The following is a 14,777-nucleotide window of genomic DNA, read 5'->3' on the forward strand; positions in this document are numbered from 1 at the left end:
CCGATAGGCAAGTGAAACAGGGAGCTCCTGGCCAAATAAGTTAAAACAAAGTTTTGTTAATAAATTATTTTATTTTAAGAAATTGTTTGAATTGTCTGCAGTGTTTTGCTTTTCAATAATGTCAGAGCTTGGCTCATCCCTTTCAATTTTGTCCTAATACCACCACCTTGTTGGGCTGGTATTCAGAGGACAACCCTTAACAGACCGAAATATTATTTGATAAAATATTGAAGTATTAATATTAAATATTATATTCATATTCATAACCACAACAGGACACAAAGGAAAGATTGAGATTTTGGAAGAACATGTGGTTGAGGTGGAGGAGTGGAGCACAGACGTCCACGACATTATGAAGACTTCGCTAGAACAAAAACACTTCTACAGAAATTGAATGACTTAGAAGGAAGAACGAGAAGGAGTAATGTTCATATTTGGGGACTAAAAGAGGGAATAGAAGGTTACTCTATGCAGTAATACGTGGATAGAGCTTTAGCACCGAAACCACAACCAAACAAACCCCCTAAAGTGGTCATTGTGAGCTTTTTGAAGTTTGAGATCAAAGAGAACATCCTTCGGATGTCTTGGAAAAAGGAGGTGAAGGTAGAGGGACAGAGTGTGACCTTTGATCATGATTACGCTACCAAAGAAAAACTATTAGAATGCTGGACACCAGCAGGGGAGTGGGGGATTAGTTTGAATCCCCCAAATGCCTTTGAAGATCAAGTTTGGATTTGTGGTGTTTGCTTGTTTAGCCCAGCGGTTGTAGACGTTTTACTGTACCCGTTTTGTGACATGGGGGGAATAGAAAGAAACACAGATGGAAAAGGTGATGCAACGTAGGGGTATCAAAATGGTGTCATTAAAAGTCAATGGGATGAACAACCCAATTGAAAGAGGGAAGATGTTAAAGTTTAGAAAGGAGGATATGCAGGTCATTTTTATACAAGAAACACATCTGCCTTCACAAGAACATGAAAAACTGAAAGGATATGGCAATACATTTTATAGTTCATTTCAGCAAAGCCATAGAAGAGGGATGGCCATATTAATAAGGGGCTCAGTAAAATTTGAAAGAATCAAAGAAATATATGACAAAGAGGGAAGATATGTGGTGGTTAAGGTGAAAATGGGAGGACAAATAGTCACTTATTAATGTATATGCACCGCCAGACAATGAAAAATAATCTTTTGAGACAGTTTGACATTATAACGATGGAAATGGAGAGAATTGTGATTTCCTTCTAAGTGACAAAATGAGACATACACAGGGTAGAGGACTATAAGATAGCCATAACAGACTGTCAGACCATACTGCAATTTATCTAACAGTAAACTTTAGTAGGAAAAAAAATACAATCTGGACGTTAAATGTGGGTGTACTGTACAGGGAAGAAAATGATAATTGAGAAGTTGACCCAACCATTCTTTGGGATGCACTGAAGACAGTTATGAGAGGTAAATTAATGCCACAAACAACATTCAAAAAGGAAAATAAATTGGAACAATATCACAAATTAAATTGATAATTAAAGGAGTTAGAAAGACGACATCAAAATAGGAATGACCCAGAGACATTTAAAAAGATTAAGCAAATTAGAGGAAAGAGCGATTCGTACTATAAGGCACACAATCAGAGGCAGCAGATGAGGGGAGAATAAAAACAAATCTCAAACAGCTGGATCTGCCATCAATAGGGGAACATCAGAACAGAGTGTTCTGCCATTACAGAGAAAGAGATGAGGGACACAATTAGTCAAGTCAAGTTTATTTATATAGTGACAAGCAACAAGGCGCTGTACATAAGGAAAAACATTTCAATGATAGAGAAAATCAAACAGAAAAACAAATCAAATTACATTAATAATCCTTGGGGGTTTGCTGGTAAGAATACAATCCTTCTAAGAAATCAAAAAATCTATGCTAGTGACTGGTATAAAACAGTTTTAGTCCAAACTTTCAAATACTAATAATGTTTGGCTTTCACTGGTATGAAATAGTTGGAATACAATCCTTCTAAGCAATCTAAAATTCTATGAAGCCACATTTAGGTAAAACGTGGATAGGAAGAAAGACCACATTAGGTAAGAGGAGGGAATACAAATTATATTTCACACTTCATCCTTAGCAGGACATAGTTTGAGATATCAATAAAAACCTCAGCAGAAATTAGCAACACATATACGAGACAACATATTGCAGAGATACGGTGAAGGCTGTGTGTCAGGGGTGCGTATGTTTATATGAGCGTGTGTGTGTGTGCATGTGAGTGTGTGCAAAGTAAGTCCGTGAAGCACTGTCACAGAGACCATTGTCCCTGATGGTACGGTGGAAGGTTCATCAACCAGCCACACAGTTCTGAGCCACAGTTATGGCAGTCCAGAGATGTCCTCAGGGAAGGGAGGTGGCAGAGGGAGCAGAGTGTCATGTTTACATAACTTCCAGGAGAAGTTGAAGATGGTCAGCCATCAAGGCCGTGCAGGGGAGCCGGATTCAGAAAAACAACAATTATATGGGTCAGGCTGACTCTTAATTTTCTGTCAGCCTCGAGAGTCTCGCTGGTGCTTCTCAATGGCGAATTCAAACAGCCAAATTCCTGGTCTTTCGCCAGATCCAAGCATGCAACTTCCCCAAGATTTATCCCATTTCACCTGTGAGTCCAGGAACCACAGCCAGCCTGCGATCTTGTAGGATCACATCTAGTTTGCAATTCTGCTCCATTAACATTTCAGTCTGAGTGTTGATAGCTCTGCAGATCCCTTCACATAAGCCGGGCAGCCTTGCAATGGCCAGAACTGCTCCCAACGTTTTCCCAATTTCATGATATGCCAGGTAACCGCAAACTCCAAAAAGCAGAAATCCTGCTATCAAAAATCCAATTATGTACACATATTTCACATCCTCGACTGACATCATTGTCAGACACACAATCCTCCACTTCTGCCAGGAGTCCATTGTCTATCCGGAGAAGAATGTCCCATCTGGACAAGCGGGCTCTCCTTTACCCTGTCTTCCCGTTGAGAAAATTTCATCAATTGCGTTGAGAGACCAGCTGACCAGATCCATAATTCACAATTCGGGAGATATGCAAAGAAAGGCTCCGAAGGAAGACAAGACAGAGCAAAAGCAGGGCAGACATGGGACGGTGCGGGAAACAGACGAAAACCGTCCTCAACCGAGAGCAGAAGTAGGAAAAAAAAAGAAGTAGAGCAAAAATGTGTATATTAGTAGAGCAAATTAGTAGAGCAAAAAGTAACAAGACTCCAGAATATTAAGGAGGTGGAGGTAGGTGGTTCAGAGCACAAATTAGGCTTTTTTGCAGACGACGTGATGGCATACATAGTACAGCCAGATGTGAGTGTCCTAGACTAATGGATTTACTGGAGGAATATGGACAGTATTTAGGGTACAGACTTAACGTGACAAAGACTGGCTGTGAACTACACTCCTACAATAGGGATCAAAGATAAATACAGACTTAAATGGAACATGGACAAAATTAAGAACTAGGACTAGACTTGCAATCCTACAAATACCCGAAGAGAAAGGAGAGATGGCGGTTCCAAACTTCAAGGATTATTATTAAGCAGAGCAGATCATGGCTACATAATTCTCATTACGTAGCCAAATGGAAAGCTATCTATAGAAAGGGTGGAAAATATCAGATTAAAAAATTATTAGAAGACAAAGAACTTTATAAAGATGGAGGAAAACCAGTTAGATCCAATAGAGCTTTGGAACCGACGTCACTGCGCAGTGACGTTGTGGGGCACTTACGTCTCACGCTGTCGATCGGCACCATCTTTAAAGGCCACAGACGTAAACAAACTGTATTCCGGTGTTAGAGCTGTATCCTGCATAATGCTGAAAAGCAGCTCAAACAAAGTGGACTATATCGCAACACACTTCTCCCAGATGCCAAAAGATGGTACATAGAAAAAATAGCTAAAATTGGAAATGTCGACCCCTTTGAATTAAGAAATTGGAGCAGAGACCCTGAACATTTGCCTCCACTGACATTCCAAGACATATTTGCATACCTGGTCTGTGGTGTCAGTGCTTACACCGCAAGTAATTTTAAGAATTACAAGTCAATGGAAGCGCATGTCCAATTTACAAATGGCTGGGTGCACGATTTGGAAATTTTTAACCCCTCGGATTGTGAATACGTTGTGGTTCGAACAAAGGTACGTTGCTATTGTCTGCTTAATTTTACATAAAGTCTTAGTGTATGTTCTTTTAGAATCAGTCTGTCTTTTTTTTTGTATATATTGAGTATGAGAAAATGTGATCACATGATTTTTAAAGTACGTTTTGAACTGATTTAAGAAGCTCCGAGTTTGAAATGGTTAAAGGGCAATTCGAGCTCGTCTAAGAACAATATGTAGACACTTCAAACCTTGATTAGAATACTTCACTCTAATCAAATAGAGAAATCAGGTTTGAAGTGATGAAGTGTTGTAGTTTTTAAATGAGTAGATCAAAGAGTAGTAGTAGAAAATTAGGTGAAATAGGCCTTTAACCGTTTCCGCTTTATAACCAATACTCTCTTTGAAATGACAATGTCATGTTTATTATTTTATACTCAAAAGTTCATTGGAATAGTAAAGTTGATCATTTAACTGAACAGTTATTTGTAAAATTACACATACATATATAGATTGTATTTATTTATTTTGCTGTCTTTCCATTCAGCATTTTAATTGTGTGTATTCACAGGTTATGCACTCTCAGAGACTCTATTAACCGTGGGTCATGCTGAGCGACACTGGCACAGTTGAGTGTGCACACTGCACCTGCATGGCAGGGGTAGCCGAGACCTGGACTCATATCGGTGCCCTATGTTTTAAGCTGGAAGCAACAGTGAGGATATGAGGCAGAAAAACTGTTACAGATGAGCCAGCATACTGGGTATTACTTGGCAACCTGACTAAGATTCATCCAGAAGTCGGCTATAAAATTGACTATAGTACTTCAGCTTCTCAAAAGAAGACACTTGACCAAAAAATCCACACAAAGGTCCCAACAACAGCCAGAAGAAGCCGTCCACAAAAAAGTAAAACCCCACCAGCAAATCTGGAAGATTTGGCTCCCCTGCTTGACATGCTACTAGAGCACAGCAAGGCTGTTGGTTTATCAGGAATGGAGAAATATTACACACAATTCACCCACACTGAGCAGATCTTACCTCAGTCACTTGCATCTCTGCACAACAAAAGCATAGAGTCCAATGACCTGTCAGCTATTTTGCTGTGCTGTGAAAAATACAAAGATGCTGCAGTAGTGACAGATGAGCAGGCAGAAACCATTGAAAAGCACAAAAGACTGCAGCACAAGTGTTCTGCCTGGTATGAATATAGAGCTGGAGGAATTACAGCTTCCAGAATGCATGCTGTATTTGCCACTAGTTTGGAAAGCCCAGCGCTGACAGTTGTTAAACAGGTGTGTAACCCAGGCAACAGTGTCTACAGTGCAAACAAGGAGGGGTGTGAAGCATGAGGGTGATGCACAAAAAGCCTACATTAAAATTACAGCAAGCAGTCACAAAAATCTACAAGTTAAACCATGCGGTTTCATCATAAACACCAACTTCCCTGAAGTCGGAGCATCTCCTGATGGACTCACGATGTGTGATTGCTGTGGGAATGGATGCCTCGAGATAAAGTGCCCTTTCAAATATAGGACATGTCGCATCCAGCAGGCCATGGATGCAAATGACAAAAACGTTTGCCTTCAGTTGTCTTCTTCACCTGAAGAAACAACATCCATACTACACACAGGCACAAACTGAGATCTTTGTCACAAAATCAAGCCACTGTGACCTTGTTGTGTGGACCCAGAAAGACATGGCTGTGGTCCGTGTCTTTCCAGATCAGAAATTCTGGGAACCACGCCTCCAAAAAGCACAAAGTTTCTTAAAAAATATTTGTCTCCCTGAGCTTGTCGGTAGATATTTCTCAGAGCACGCCTGTACCCCAGCTTCGAGGGAGACATAACTGGGTAAAAAGTAATCGAACAGCATGTGAATTGTGCTGTACGACTTATATTTGCACTTCTTATTTTTGTGAAGCAATTTCCCCTATATAAGGTATTACCTCAGATGATGTTCATCACGTTTACATAAAATGTTTTCTTTGAAGTGTTTAATTACATTAAATGATTTCTTAGAAGTAGGATATATTTCATTACATATTTACTCGTTACCTGAAATGTTATGCATCAAATGTTTACTTAAAAATGTGATCTGATCACATTGGTTACCTTTTAATGTTTACTTTGAAATGTTTAATTACCTCAGTTGTTTACTCAAAGATTGGATCTATTTAGTTACATTCTTACTTGTTACCTGAAATATGTTAAATAAATCAATATATACTTTAAATGGGATCTATTACATCAATATGTGTTGTCTTTAAATGTTTACTTTCGAATGTCTAATTACATCAAATGTTTACAACCTACATTTACATAAAATCAGTACCTTCATTGCACTTTCACATTAACATGTGCAGGAGGTTTCATTTGCATTAGGTTTTACAACCACACTGGAACACATGTTCACTAAACTGCAGCATACGTACACAATCTTGTCAAGAAGTGTCACCTCTTCACCTTCACATGTAAGCAGCAACCTAATTGGTATAGTCCTGTGTAACATTTTGTATTTGTTTCTCATGCATCCAATCACTCTTTCCACATGAATTCTAAGGTGTGCTATGGCTCGTGTTTGTTCAACATCTTTAGCATCGAGTTGACATCTCCCTTTAGTGAATGATGGAATTTTGACCTCAGCACACATCATTCCCACACTATCTTTAATATCAAAATCATTTGAAATTGTGAAATCTTTTTAGACCCTGGCAGAAAAGGCCTAACAGTGTTAAACAATGATAACAAAATGACAAAGCAAGGAAGACCTGTATAATACATGACCTTTCTTGTGTCATCCTTAAAAAAATCATGGTCCAGCTGTTTTTTATTCAGCTCTGACCTGAGCTCCCTGTTCTCCTGTAACAGCCATTTATTTCTGCTCTTCTTTGCTCGCACAACTGACATTCTATTTGTTGCCTCTTTGCTGCTGGTTCATGTACCAATTCTTCCTCTTCCCCATCTGCAGCCTCACTGAGCTCCTGTCTTGGGGTTTCCTCCACAACTTGTTCCTCCTCTATAGCCTCCTCTAAAGTATCTTCAATATGCATCTCTTCTGGGGTTTCTTCAGTCTCTATAACTTGTGCTAATCCCTCTTCAACTTGTTGATCCACCATGTCCATTGCTGCCTGGCCTTCAACTTCTCCTTGTGCACAGCTGTAACATCTCTTTAATCGACGAGCATGTCTGTCTGATGTTGAGACTTTTATTTCAGAGTGACCCATGTGCAGCGTTGGAACCCAGTCAGGATTTAACACATCCATTTCATATGAAGGTTTGCCTTGAAAAGGACATATTGGAACACAGATCAGCATAACTGCTGTAAAAGTGATAACACTAGAAAATTTAAAGTTTATTTTACATTAATGTAATAACCTCGATGTACACTCTGTCTAAACTCAGACTATGCTACATACAAAATATAAACCCGACCTAACCTAGGTTGACCCACTTCTATAAAACTAATACTAAAGTTAAAAAAAATTTAACTAAACTAAGTTGAATTGAATAAACCATTGATGAAGTACAACAGGACAAAATGACCAACAAACCGAATTTAGACACTCACCAGAATGGAAATGTCTGGAACAAATTTGCAAGTATGTTGGGATGCTGGAGACGTTTATGTCAGGATGTCTCACCGCTGATATCCAAGCCATTCGTCTCCTTTTTGTTAGGTCAGATACATGAGCTCCCTTGCGTTGTTTCCAGGCGGGAAAACAATGAAATGAAAGTCCGTTTTCGATCTTGTTACCCTTCCGGTCATGTGACCGGACATTACATCCAATAACACAACAGGTTTGTACCATTGTTAGGTTTTGTGAAACTACTAAGATTTAAAAATTTGAAAGTTTAGTCTTTGGTGCTTATGTTTATGGCCCTTCAAGATGGCGCTCATATCCCATCAGCCACTGCGCCGCTATCTAAGTCTACAACCGTGACATCACGTTCCAAAACTCTATACCTAAATTCATCCTATATATATCTGGAACACGATACTAAAGAGGTACAAACAGAGTTTTATTTTTAACTCAGATTTTTCTATTCCAAGCACTTTTCTTACTAGGAATGGATACCTTTCACATTTGAACCGATACAGTACCGATTAATGATACCTGGGAATCGAGACCAGTACTCAACGGTACCAGTTTCCAGTACTTTTGTGTTTGATTATGTGGTAATAAATGTTAATTCGTTTAATAATAAAATCTCATAACTTTCAATTTAACATATTTATTTCTTAATATATAAACTTTAATGAATATATCAAAACAACATCCAGCTGTTTGCATTGTAACATCTCAGATATTTCAAACATTTCTTTAAAACCCTTGACTGATTACGCAGTGTGATGCACAAATTAAAACCCACCCATGTTGCTGGCTGCAGACGAGCCGCTAATGGATGCAGGCGTGCAAACGGTGCTGAATGCAGGAATTGTAGCCGTAGATCTGCCCTGAGGCTGGCGAAAATTGTCTCTTCAGCCTTGACAAAAATCCTGTGCTTAACCAGGTCAGTGTATATACACTCACACTCAAAAGAATATATAAATGGCTGGGCCCATGGTTTCCTTTGAATGCAGCCTGTTTTAGCCGTCTACATATTTGACAGAACATTCTTACAAAAAAAAATTGAAATGTTTATTTATCATCTATCTACTGAATTTATATATTACCGTATTTTCCGCACTATAAGGCGCACTTAAAAACCATTAATTTTCTCAAAAAATGACAGTGCGCCTTGTAATCCGGAGCGCCTTATATATGGATCAATTGGTTAATAGGTTGATCCATACTGGTTGTACACGGCGCTCTGTCAAAATGTTTCAGTACGACTGGTAAACTACAAAGCCGCACCGCTTGCAGCATTACGGCTACCGTAGTCAGGGGTGTCGCCGAAGTAATAGCGGTAAACACCTGTACTGTGCTTACTCCTAGTCCAACACCACTTGTGTGTGTATAACCACCCCAAAATCGCACCTTTCAAGAGACACGCTTACGATGCTGAGTTCAAACTCAAGGCTGTCAGCTACGCAGTCGAACATGGGAATAGAGCAGCAGCGAGAGAATTCAACAGTTAACGCTACTATATTGTGAATGTATCAACGTTTGATTTAGTGCATCAAACTGTTTCTTTTACGTGTTTACTGAATCAGGGAACAGTTCCCTTTCACGTTATAACTAACGTTTGATTTCAACTTCATCTTCATAGACTCCAATGCATTCCTAACGTGCGGTTGGCTCTATTCAATAGAATTCTATGTAGAGGAGACCTTACCATGAGAGTGAATGGAGTTATCAGAACGCTGGTTTGTAGTGTATTAATAAAGTTTGACTGACTGACTGTTTTGTTGACATTCTCTTTAGCACAGCTCCATCTAGTGGATGCATAACGCAACCCCAGTCAAACGTTTGACTGCAGTAGCTTCTATTCTATGCGCCTTATAATCCGGTGCGCCCTATAGATGAAAAAAGTTCTAAAATAGGCCATTCATTGAAGGTGCGCCTTATAATCCGGTGCGCCTTATAATGCGGAAAATACGGTATGTCTATATTCATCTTTCTGTCTCTTTATCACATCTTTTATCTGTTTTTGTATCTTTCTTTCCTCTAACATGTATGTATTTGGACCCTACTGTGTTAGGTAATTTCCGGCCTATTTCAAAACTTCCGTTTTTGTCCAAACTTTTGGAGAAGGTGGTCTCTGAACAATTTATTGTGTTCTTAGAAAATTCTGAGATTTTTGACCATTTTCAATCTGGTTTCCGTAAGCACCATTCTACGGAAACTGCCCTGATCAAAGTTTCAAGTGACATTATGATGGCTGCGGATGCTGGGAAATGCACTGTTTTGGTCTTGCTGGATCTCTCTTCAGCATTTGACACTGTAGTTCATGAAATCCTGTTGAGAAGATTCCGTGATCTGGTTTGTCTAACAGGATCTGTACTAGCATTGTTCTCGTCTTATTTGTCCGGTAGGAGTTTTAGTGTCTCGGCTAACCAGTTTATTTCTGACTCTGCAGATTTGGTGTGTGGAGTGCCCCAGGGTTCTGTGTTGGGACCTATTCTATTTTTGTTATATGTTCTTTCACTGGGTAATATTTTCCAAGAGTTTGCTGATGTCTCCTATCATCTTTATGCAGATGATATCCAGCTATATTGCTCCTTTAAGCCCACTGAGATTCATAAACTGGACTCTTTAAAGAACTGCCTCATGAAAATTAAACAGTGGATTGGCGATAACTCTCTGCAGTTAAACTCCGATAAGACTGAGGTGCTGGTGATTGCTCCAGACAATGTCGTTCCTGGAATCAACCAGTATTTGGGTGACTTGAGCTCGTCTGCTAAACCAAGCCTAAGAAATCTGGGCGTGATTTTTGATAGAGAGTTGTCCCTTGAGCATCATTCAAAGCAGCTCACTAGGAACTGTTTTTTCCAGCTCAGGAATATTTCGAAACTAAGAAGATTTGTTTCCAAAAATAATCTTGAGCTGATCATTCATGCTTTTGTGTCTTCTTGTTTAGACTATTGTAATAGCCTCTTTTCTTGTCTTAACAAAAAGGAGCTGTCTCGTCTGCAGCAGGTCCAAAATGCAGCGGCTAGGGTGCTGACTCACACCAACAGAAGGGCTCATATTACCCCAATTTTAAAATTTCTCCATTGGCTTCCAGTGGTTTTTCGCTTAAATTTCAAAATCCTGGTTCTGACTTTTAGAGCTCTCCATGGTCAGGCTCCCCGATACATTAGAGCCCTGTTGTGTCCGTATATCCCTTCTCGAAGGCTAAGGTCATTGGATCAGAATCTTCTTAAGGTCCCTTACACCCGTTTTAAGACTAGAGGAGATCGTTCCTTCCAGGCCGTTGCGCCAAAGCTTTGGAACGATCTCCTGCTCTCGTTACGTTCTCTTGATTCTGTGGAAGTTTTTAAGAGCAAACTTAAAACCTATCTCTTTTGCAAATCTTTTAAACAGTTCCAGTGCGTTGGATGTAGTTATGCTACTATAGGCTTGTGACTATTATATTTACCACTACCCTCATAGTGATGGTTTTTATTACATTTTTTGTGCCTTTATTGTTTTATCTTAATGTATAATTGTGCACCTCTGTAAAGCACCTTGTGACATTTAATGTCTGTGAAAGGCGCTATATAAATAAACTTCTACTTACTTTTACTTACTTAATTACCAAGCCAGTCTTATAGATCCAGGGGGATAATTTCACCAAGCCAGGTGAAAAACTTTTATTCAATGGTGACTGGAGTAGGAGAGTTAGCCCTGCAGCTGCTCGCAGGGGAGTAAGTGCTGTCATCAAAACTAAATTTGGCGCTTTTTAAAACTGCAGATATTCTTGCCTGCTTACTAGGTTTTAGCACATGTTTTTCTGTCCACTGTCAGGAGCTTGTGTTCACGTGCGTGCGAACGCACATAACTCAGTGTGTCAGCGTTGGTGACACACAGTAGTCTGGTTGGCGGTGCGGAGCACCACATTTTGAAAAGTGGAGCCATACATTCCAGCGCTTTCTATCAGCCATGCCTGCATTGTTGAAGGTACCAGCGGTTACTGACAATCAATACAGTCTTGTGAATGCAATGCTGTGTTCATGTCCGGCATGGAAAATCACCCAGTCTTCCACTCCCTCACTGTCACAACGATGCGCTTAGGTACCGAAACATGGTACCGTTTGATTTTACATGAATCGGTACTCGGTAGTATCGAAGGAATTCGGTCGGTACCTAAAAAACTACCACATTCGGTACCCATCCCTGGGGATGATACTGGATTTAAGAGATGGGCCAGAGAAGGTATCACAGCAATAAATACAATGACAGAAAAGGAGAAATGTTGAATTTTCAAAATCAAAAAGACATTTAATTTAGAGAAAACTAATTATTCAAATATCTATAGGCTAGGGATTATTATATAAAGGAAATGAAAATAGAGAGGACTGTGGTGCCACATGGAGTAATCAATGTAATAATTGATACATATAAAGGAAAGATGGATAGGGTGATTTCAGGACTGTACCAAGCTCTTTTGAAGGGTAGGGGGAATTCAACAGTATATATAGAAAAGAAAAGGGTCGAGAGCAAACTTGAAATTGGGATGACAGAGGAAGATTGGTACAATATTTGCATGGTGCAATAATCGACCACTGGGTCAAGAATGTGGCGAGAGTTAAATTGGATTATTTCATTCTTTAACAGCTACAAAGACAAAAGGGAGGTATGCACCAGAGCAGAGCATTTGCTGGAGGATTTGTGGGAAGAATGGGGCAGACCATACACATATTCTGGAAATGCCCAAAGCTGAAGACATATTGGGAAGGAGTATAGGGAGTATGAAAGGAGGTGCTAGACTATGAGGTACCTAAGACAGGCTTGGTATTATATTTGGGGAATCAGACAAAGGAAAACACAGAGCCGGACAGATATCTAATAAAGCTGATGCTGGCAGCCAGCAGGAAAACAATAACAAGGCAGTGGCACAGAGCTGACCCTCCTATAGAGGAGTAATGGATGAGAACAGTGGAGGAAATATTTGACATGGACAGATTCACACATGCGTTGAGGGTACAGGAGGGGATGTTTGAAGCAAAATAAGATAAATTATTAGAATATAACTTTTCCTTCTTGTAAAAACTATTTTCCTTAATAAAGTATCATGTGTTCATCATTGTTTAGTAGTTATTGTAAATGAATCATGTAGCTGTAAGGCAACAACACTGGCCAGATGCAGGTTGATAAAACAAAATTAAATGCAATATAATGAATTCAAACTTTCCTGCCTCTGGATCAACTGCTTAATGAATAAATGGAAGTAATTAAGAAAACTGTGAAACTTTAAAGCTGCTTATCATCTATTATTTTTTAGTTGAAACAAATTATTTATTAGTGAATACCATTTTAAACAGAGCAAAGGAGTAGTGTCATTTGCTGGATTTAACGTGTAGTGTAGTTTTCTTCACAACTTTCCCATATGTCATTAGGCTGATTTAAATAAATGGTCCGTGGCCTTTCTGACCGATGGAAACAGAATGTACACAATTCCCTGGGATTCCCGTTACCCAGGCAAAACAAATCCTGGGGCTTTAAATCCTGGAGCTTTCGGCGGAAAAGGATCTCATGTTTCTATGTGGAGTTACATTGATTGAGCCGCTGGAACAGCGGCAACTCGTCAGCCCGATCCAGCTCTGCCATGGATGAGGTAAATTTTAAACGTGAAGACCATTTCGCTTTGTTTGCTTTGTCCTCCTGTGGCAACAAACAACATTGAGTTATAAAGATAGTCAGAGAGATGACCCACCTAACAACATATTACACATGTTTGGCTAGGCGGTCTGGCTGCAGCCTTTTATGAGCAACTGGGTTTACGATCAAAAGCAGGAATGGTACAGGGTCATGAGTTGAGTCAATAATTTGGACTGACAACAGAAGTAAGGTAAAGTAGAACAGGTATTTAACTTATAATAACAATACTAAGTTTTCAGTACTGGATACTGTAATGGAAAATTCTTTTAAAGTGCTCTGATATTCCCTTCACCTCTCTCCTCTGACCTCTGTGTTTTATTAGTGTTCTGTTATTTAGAGCAGATGGACTCTAAATTCAAATGCTGGAGAGTTTTATGGTTAACACTTCCTGAAGTGTATATTTCAAGGGAAGGTAGATGGGTGCCCTCATAAATAACTTTGTTAACTCTGACCCGGGGAGGGTCTAGGGGCCATATTTCTAAAACTCTTTGCAGTTGAGATAACACTGTCATGTTCTGGTATAAATACTGTGTGTAAATGTTGATCGGGGCTCTGTTTCACTGACTAACCTCAGTGTCAGGGTCTTCAAACGCTGAATGCCTTTGAATAAAACTTATAAGACAAAGTCCGGATTTTCTCTTGTTATGAGTCAACTTCTACCCACTTTGATAAGAAAATTCCACAACAATACCGTGAGGCCAAGCGTGCCGCAACGAGTAACATTATCAGGGGCTGGAAGGAGGATATTGAGGATCTCCTCAATCCTGCTGTCAGCTCCATGGTAGCAAGACTTAGGGGATGGATGAGTTCCGCCCCGAGTACCACAGGTCTCTGGATGTTGTAGGGCTGTTGTGGCTGAGGCACCTCTTTCAACATCGCGTGGCGGTCAAAGACAGTGCCCCTGGAATTGCAGATTGAGGTTTTACCTACAGGGGATAAAACTCCTCAGTCTCCCAAGAAAGTCCTGTGCCATGGTGTTGGAGAGAAGAGTCCAGCCAATCAATGAATTTTGTCTCTCCTTTTTACAGATGACTTGGTTCTGCTTGCTCCCTCTAGCCGAGACCTACAGCACTGGGGTGGTTTGCAGCAGAGAGTGAAGCGGCAGCGATGAGGATCAGCTCCTCGAAGTCCAAGGCCATGGTTCTCCACCAGTAATGGGTGGCTGGCCCTCACCAGGTTGGAGGGGAGTTCCTGCCTCAAGTGGAGTAGTTTAAATATCTTGGGGACTTATTCACGAAAGCGGAAAATGGAGCATGAGATCAACAGATGGATAGGTGCGCCCGGCACATTAATGCAGACGCTGCGCCGGTCCATGGTGCTTAAGAGAGAGCTGAGCCGAAAGGCAAAGCTCTCGATTTACCAGCCGGTCTACATTCCTACCCT

At 40.1% G+C, this 14,777-nt stretch overlaps 1 protein-coding gene across 4 annotated transcripts in view; it reads right to left on the minus strand.

Annotated features, from left to right (window-relative positions):
- The window catches only part of tdrd12 (tudor domain containing 12), a 140,802-nt gene that overhangs the window by 111,139 nt on the left and 14,886 nt on the right, over positions 1-14,777 (minus strand). The window lies entirely within an intron of this gene.

The sequence above is a fragment of the Girardinichthys multiradiatus genome, chromosome 2, assembly GCF_021462225.1.
Source record: "Girardinichthys multiradiatus isolate DD_20200921_A chromosome 2, DD_fGirMul_XY1, whole genome shotgun sequence".
In the NCBI taxonomy this organism is placed as follows: Eukaryota; Metazoa; Chordata; class Actinopteri; order Cyprinodontiformes; family Goodeidae; genus Girardinichthys; species Girardinichthys multiradiatus.